Below are 7,681 nucleotides of genomic sequence, written 5' to 3' on the forward strand. Positions count from 1 at the left end.
GGTAATTGTTGAAGTTGAGGCATGGGTATGGGCACATGCACATGAAGATTTAAATGTGGCTAAAAGGTGCAAACTTCCAAGTATAAGGTAATCATTAGAGATGAAATGTACAATAATGACTACAGCTAACACTGTTGTTTGATATATATGAAAATTCTTAACAGAGTAAATCCTTAAGAGTCACAAGGCATCACAAAGAAGAAAGATGATTTTGCTTTTACTTTTAATTTTATCTATTACGAAACAATGGATGCTAACTAAACTTAGTTTGACCATCACTGCACTATATATGTATAAGTCAACCATTATGCTGTACACCTTAGAATTATACAGTGATGTCTGTCAATTATATCTCAGAACTGGGAAAAATGTCTGTTTTATTCCACTTTGTGTATGTTTGCTACCTATTTCCCACAATGAAAATTAAAACAAATCCCCCAAACATGATATTTCATTATCAGAGGGATTACAAATTTTTTTTTACTCTTGATTCATTGCCTCAATTTTTACATCTGTATTTCTGTTTCTACTTACTTTGCTTTTTTAAAAAAGTGTTTTAATCTATTCATATCAACTATAGGTTTACCAGGCTTATCTTTAATAATTTTGGTAGAGAACAAAGATATTTAAAAGTGAGTACATGCTAGGGGAGAGGGGAGGGCTATGGCAGGGGAAGAAAAGGAAGGGTTGAGTCAAAGAACGTGTATAAAGGACTCATGGGCAAAGACAATGGTGAGGGGGTTGGGGGGAGGATTGAATGTGGGAGGTGGTGGGTGGGAGGATTGAATGTGGGAGCTGGTGGGTGGGTAGGGCAGGGCAGAATAATGGGAGGAAAATGGGGACAACTGTAATTGAACAACAATAAAAAACTTTTTAAAAAATAAAGTTAAATTAAAAAAGTGAGTGTATGCAGCAGAACAACATGAAAATTGTACCCACAGCGAAGTTACCCAATGAAAAGAATCAATGATGTCCCACATATCCTAGGGTGTGAAAGTGATGTGTTCATTGATTGCCAGGATAGGCTCAGAAATGGCCAATTAAAGAATCATTCTTTCCCTTTCACTTCCTGAACATCTCCTTGGTATTTTTATGATTGTTTGAAAAAAGGCCAAGTTTCCTAATAACAAAGGGTCATTTTCATGAAAGAAGACTTAACTATTTAGCTTAGCAAAGTTGAGAGAACCTCTGTACAAACAAACAAAGAAACAAGACCCCATTTTTTATTTCTGACCTGGCAAATTGTGTCAATTCAATTATGACTGTTACAGAACAGACCCATGGGTGGGGGTGGGCCAAGATACTGTTACAGAATGGGTCCCCACTCCCACCCCAGGACCCCTCTGTACTAGGTTTGCTTTGCCCGCTGCTTCTTAGGAATTAGAATTATGGCTATCAATGCCAGAGTTTGGTAAAAAGGAAAGGAACTATTTATTCAAAAGTTATACAGATGTAATGACTTAATATCTTTGTTAAAATCCCAAAGTCCCTTAAAACATCCACAATCACACACAGTCCCTCCTCCCCCACTTTGCCCAGTCAGGGGTACTGTATCTCAGGAAAAAAATAGAAGTCTGTGTCTCAGCTAGCCTCCATTTTTTTCCCAGTAATCTGTGCTTGGCTGCCAGGCCTCCCTTGGTTCCCAGCACCATCAGCTGTATTGCTGGGATCTCCAGTTCTTAATCCAAACCCACATGGCACCTTCTCAAGGCCTACCAGCAAGAATCTTTTCACCTCTTTCCTTCCTGTAATGTCTCTTCTGCATCCTTCCAAACTACTAAGAGAGAGCTCTGAATGGCTGCTACCTCTTGCTTTCCTGCTTTCTAAGGCATGTAGTTAAGAGAGCTCCAAAACCATGTGGTCCGCTCCACATGGTTGCTGCCTCCGAGTTTAAATCCCAGCACCAATATTCCTCTGCGTCCCCATTTCCGACTCCTCCCACAATCGGCCACACCTGCCAGCATTCCCATATTTTTCTAGCCTCTCTTGGCTGCCATAGTTAGTCCAGACAGGCGTGGCCCCATGGCATGGAATGAACCAACTCCAAGCTCTCACATGAGCGCTGTGACTAGGGGGAGCTGCCTCCCAGTTATGTGATGGGTCAAAGTCACTCCCATCTCCCTGGCTCAAAGCATGGCCACAGTTACTTAACATATCCATGAAGCTAGCCAGCTGTTATAAATATGTAAAATAACCTTTTTTGCATATCAGGTATGAAGCTGGCCAACTGTTGATCTTTGCAAAATAACTCTCATTGGCCCTGCTCCATGTGTCCCATCCCCCAGTTCAGACTTGTGGGGGTGAGGATAGCCTATATTTTCATATTTCCTGGGCACCCTGAGTTCTGGAGCCTGTTACACATCCTTTTTTAGGGGGTGGTCCTGGCTGCACCCTGTTACATGACCAGAAATGTTTTTCTCAAGGTATTTGGGTCTTGCTCCCAGTCCTGAAAATCTTGATATTTAGCCTCTGAGTATTACTAAGAGCACTCTCAGTAAAGAATTCAGCAACTTCCTGCAGAGTAAACTGCAGTCCCAATTAGAATCAACTATTGATTTCCTAAAGAAGTCAATCATTGCTTTGTGTGTGTGTGTGTGTGTGTGTGTGTGTTCAGCAGTCCTTATCAAAGGAATAAAGCTCTATTTTGGGGTGGAGAAAGAATATTTATAAAATTACAGTTCATAGTTTAGATTAGACCAAATGCTACCTACTTTCCTTTCCAAGCTGAATTTCTCTTTCTCTCTCTTACATTTGATCTGATTCCTAATGGACAACACCTAATAATTGTATTGTATTTCAGCCTCTTTAATTGAACCAGAGACTATACTTTGAAGATTAGGAAAACTATTTTGAGGACATTTAGGTATAGAGACTATGCCTTTTCAATATTCTGTGATCCTTTCCAATTGGATTTCCATTGTTTCTTCAATATGATTTTTTTTTTTTGTCAAAGAAGAAATTTCCCCACTATATGATCATTCTGATTGTCTAGTCCAGGCTTTTCTTGTTACACTCTTCCATTCAGTTAAATGACCTCTAATGTGTTATTCTATGTCTTGTAAGCTTAGAAGATGCCCTTGTGAATTATTGACAGCTTGAAATTTCACTTAGAAAATAATGCCAGTATTAACCCAAGGAACTTGGAAAAAACTAACTAGTTTCCTCAGATCAAAGATCCAGATTTGCAGGGAATTCTTGATAACAAACACTTAGCAACATTGACTTAGAAAACTCCCAATGATACTTTAAACAAATCCCATTGGCTCCATAGCTAGGAAAGTCAAACTAAATTTGGCAACTGCTCAAACAAAATTAGGAAGGGAGGTTGTTCTGCACACCTACTAGACTTTCCAGAGCCTTAGCCAATCAGACAGATAAAAAGTGTTTACTGAGTTTTCACTTTTTAAATAAATAGATGAAACAAAAAGACATGGTTCTGGCCCCACAGAACTATTACTATATAGCATATAAAACTGCAAGATCCTATGATATTGTGTCTGGATCCTTACCTGCTATAGGAGTATTTAGGGTTAAATGTTGGGAGAGTTGAACATAATGGGTGACGAGGAAAGTAGTGGAGTAAAAGACCCATGATGGATGGTAACAAGATAGATATTTTGATGGATGAAAACATTTTTAAAAACTTTGCAAGTGAAACCTAGGGGAATCAGTAATTAAGACCACAATCATCACCTTTCTCTTTCCCTGTATGACAAAGGGGTCAGTTTCTCCTGAAGGACATCTCCATCTTAAAGGTGGAGGATCAGAGGCAGTGAGAAACTGAAAGATTCCTGTCCATCCTTACTGGCTTCACTTTTCTGGGCTGGTTCCAGTTGGCCCCATTTACCCCACTCCATTCCTTTTCCTTTTCTGACTGTCTGCTCTGCTGACTGCAAACTGCACCATCAGGAGTTTGGAAATGGCCTCCCACTGAGTGTTTCGCCAGCACCCATCAGTTGCCTGAGGTTAAATATTTAAAACAGATCCTTTGTTATGTATACTGGTTTATTATATTTAAGTGATTCTGAATCTTTGCTCAAACTCTGAGACTGAATGGAGACTCATTCTATCTCCAGCTCTCTCTTCTAAGACATTTCATTTACTTTCCACCTGGCATTATCTCATGACCTTGGATACCACTCAGAGACTAAGCATTGATTTCTTGGGTCAATCAGTCAGAAGAATTAATTGAGCAATTGACTTGTGACAGTCACCCTGTCAGACACAGGGATAAAAAGATGAATCTTTAAGGAGTTCTGGTGAGAGAGACAGAATCATAAAAAGAAATATTTACTCTGAAACTGCTAATGCTAAATTTTATACCTCTTCACCTGAAAGAGCCTCTTCCAAATCTCTGTAGTAATTGGTACTTCTCCTTTCTTTCAAAAACAGGTTTATTTAGCTCTAGCCAGGTGGCTCAGATTGTTGGAGTGTCATCAGGTACATCAAAAGTTTGCGGGTTTGATTCCTGGTCAGGGCACATACCTAGGTTGCAGGTTAGATCCTTGGTCAGGGTGTGTATGAGAAGCAACCAATTGATGTTTCTCTCTCACACTGAAGGTTCTCTCTCCCTTACTGTCTCTCTAAAATCAGTAAACATATCTTCAGGCAAAGCTTTTAAAAAACAGGCTTATACAGATATAATTGACATGTGATAAACTGCATATATTAAAGTGTATACTTTGATAAGTTTTGACACGCACATATGCCTGTGAAACCATCAAAACAATCAAAATAACACACATATTCATCAGCTTTCAAAAGCGCCACATGTTCTATTGTCTTCAGGAAACCACTGATCTACTTTTTGTCACAATTGTTTGAATTTGCTAAAAATGTATTTAAATAGAAAATACATTTTGTACTCTTTTTTGTTTATCTTCCTTCCTTCAGCATAATTACTGAGACTCAGTCATGTGGTAGTGTGTACCCATTCATTTCTTTTTATTGCTGAATAGCACTTCATTGAATGAATATATTGCCATTTGTTTAACCCATTAATCTGTTGACAAACATTTGGATTTTTCTAATTTGGGACTATTACAAAGAAAGCTGCTATGAGCATTCATGTAAAAGTCTCTATGAACATTTGTTTTTATTTCTCTTTGGTCAATATAGAGGAATGAAATGTTTGGATCATATAACAGGTGTGTGTTCACATTTTTAAGAAACTTTCAATGGTTTTCCAAAGTGATTATAACATTTCATACTGCCAACAATAATGTTCAAAGTTCAAATTCCAATACATCCCCATAAATACTTGATATTGTCAAGCTTTGTAATTTTAGCCATAAAATGGGTGTGTAGTGGCATCATATTGTGGTTTTAATTTACCTTTTTCTAATTAATGATGTTGAACATCTTTTCATGTGCTTATTTGCCATTCATGTACCTTGCTTGGTGAAGTGTCTGTTTATTTTTCCCCAAATTTTCACCACATATATTTCTTTTTATGCTGTCTAAACTGAGAATGGCATGTAAACGGGTCACTGTGAAATGCAGCAATTTAATTTTTTTCCAATCAAAATAAGAAACAAACCAGTATGATTTCATTTCTGTTAACTTTTGAAGGTTTATAGCAGTTAGGGTATTTTTGCTTCTATGTATGAAGGTTAAAAATATTTTTATTTTCAATAAAATACAAGGGCAACCAAATTCACCATCAAGTAAAAGTGAAAACTGGGATTCTTGTTTAAACTAGTTTAAAGAGGCATTTAAGAACTTAGTTGTAGGCTGCTGCACTGACACCATGACAAATCAAAGTGTAGGGTTGGGTCTGGTTTTGTTTTGGTGTTCTTTTCAATACCTCATGCTCATGGATCAAATTCTAGAAATGTTCTGATTGTAAGGCAGGGGTCTGTTTGGATTCCACCACAGGTATGCTCCTTGGGTTGGATGTTGGAGGGTGAGGCACATTTCACTGGACCTACTGTCGACTACCTAGCAGTCATCAAGGTCAAAAAATTCACTGTCACTTCCTTGGTATTCCATTCCCTGGAAATCTACTCAGTACCACAAGATACCTCCAGTTCTACCACATCCTGTCAAAAATTGGGATCCTTCTTGTGATTAATCTGTGACAATTTCCAGTGTAGCTCCAAACTTTTTATAGTTGTCAGAAAACCATTTCAGCAGGGGCATGCTCTCAATTAGTTCATGCTCTTATCCTGTCTCTTTGCTGTGAAATGAGATTCATCCTTTTCTTGTTCTGGAGTTAGAGAATTTTCTCATCTTCTGTGCCTTGGCAATGAAGAACATATCTCGTTATATCTAGATTTTTCATAGACTATTAGAATTTCTACAGTTCCCATCTCAAAAGCCTTTAGGGTATCTTCAACTCCAAAACAGTACTTGCCTGTGTCCTGGTTGATTTCATCAAAGTATTGTCCTCTTAATTTCTTCTCTTGAATAAGAGAGTACTTCAGTAGATAACTCAACAGCTTGGTTGAATCCATTTTTACCACTATAGGACATATCAACTAATTTTAAAACTTTTGATTGCAACCTCTGATTGGATATATCAGATTGACTTGTTCAGTTTTAAAGTCAGACCATTTAGGTAACTTTCACTTTGTCCCAAGAAATGAACAGCTACACAGCAGTCTCAACCACTTTCCAAACATAGGTGTCGCTTTCCCATTCTCAAACGCGCCAAAAGGAAGGCATACTGACCTCCTCTACCATGTTTCTTTGGGAGATCCACAGTGAGTTTGCGTAGGACTTCTGTCCTGTTTCCTTGCACTGTGCTAAAAAGTGCACCACTACCATCTATTACAATGAAGCCAAACCTGCTGTCATCTGAAAATAGTGCTGTAAGAGCCTCTGTATGGAATTTGTTGCCACACAAATACAATGATGTATTAATTGGTTTGAGAAGTTCGAAGTCAATGTTGATTTTCTCTTCCTTTCCTTCTTCTGTTAAAATTGCACCACAGTAAACAACCAGGCCATTTGGAGGTACTTTGTTATAAAGTTTGAGTCTTGTAACGGTTTGCAGGACTGAAAGGCAGTTAACACATGACTTAAATGGTAGACACAGTTCCAAACTAATCTGCTAACATTTTTGGTACTCGCAAAATCTGGGTCTTTGGGAGGAATGATAAATGATACCATGCCTGTGTCATTGCCGCAGGCTGCCTCCAAGCTCTTAATCAGCTTCTTGATTTTCCACATCTCCACGTTCCTGACCGCAGCACGGGGGTCGTCCACCATCTCCTTGCCTCCTCCTCCCCAGGGGCCCAGTTCTGGGCAGCAGCGGCTGCTCCTTGGCTGTGGCTGGGCTGCGGCTCTGAAATAGAACAGCGGCTCCCTCTCTCCAGGTAGCTGCACGTGCTGCAATCCGCTCACCTGGGGTCTGTCTTGAAGTGTGTTGAAATCCTTTCCTTCCATTTGCTATCGACTTATTGGTTTCTGATTACTGGGTTTGAGAGTTTCTTTTATATTCTGAATAAATGTCCCTTATCAATATGTGATTTGCACCTCTTTTGTATTTATAATCTCAATTGTTACATGCATAAATTCTTAGGATTATTTTATACTCTTAATGAATTAAGCCTTTAAAGAAATGACTATTTATCCTGAATATTCATTGTTCTGAAGTCTGTGTTATCTAATATTAATACAATTACTCTAGTTTTCTTTTTATTAGTATTAGCATAATGTATTTTCTATACTTTTAGCT

The 7,681-nt window shown here is 38.4% G+C and overlaps 1 pseudogene; it reads right to left on the bottom strand.

The window, feature by feature from the left end:
- Positions 1 to 5,940: 5,940 nt before the first annotated feature.
- On the bottom strand, positions 5,941 to 7,212 carry LOC112321560 (eukaryotic peptide chain release factor subunit 1 pseudogene; annotated as a pseudogene).
- Between the last annotated feature and the right edge of the window lie 469 nt (positions 7,213 to 7,681).

This window comes from Desmodus rotundus, chromosome 13 (assembly GCF_022682495.2).
Source record: "Desmodus rotundus isolate HL8 chromosome 13, HLdesRot8A.1, whole genome shotgun sequence".
Lineage (NCBI taxonomy): Eukaryota > Metazoa > Chordata > Mammalia > Chiroptera > Phyllostomidae > Desmodus > Desmodus rotundus.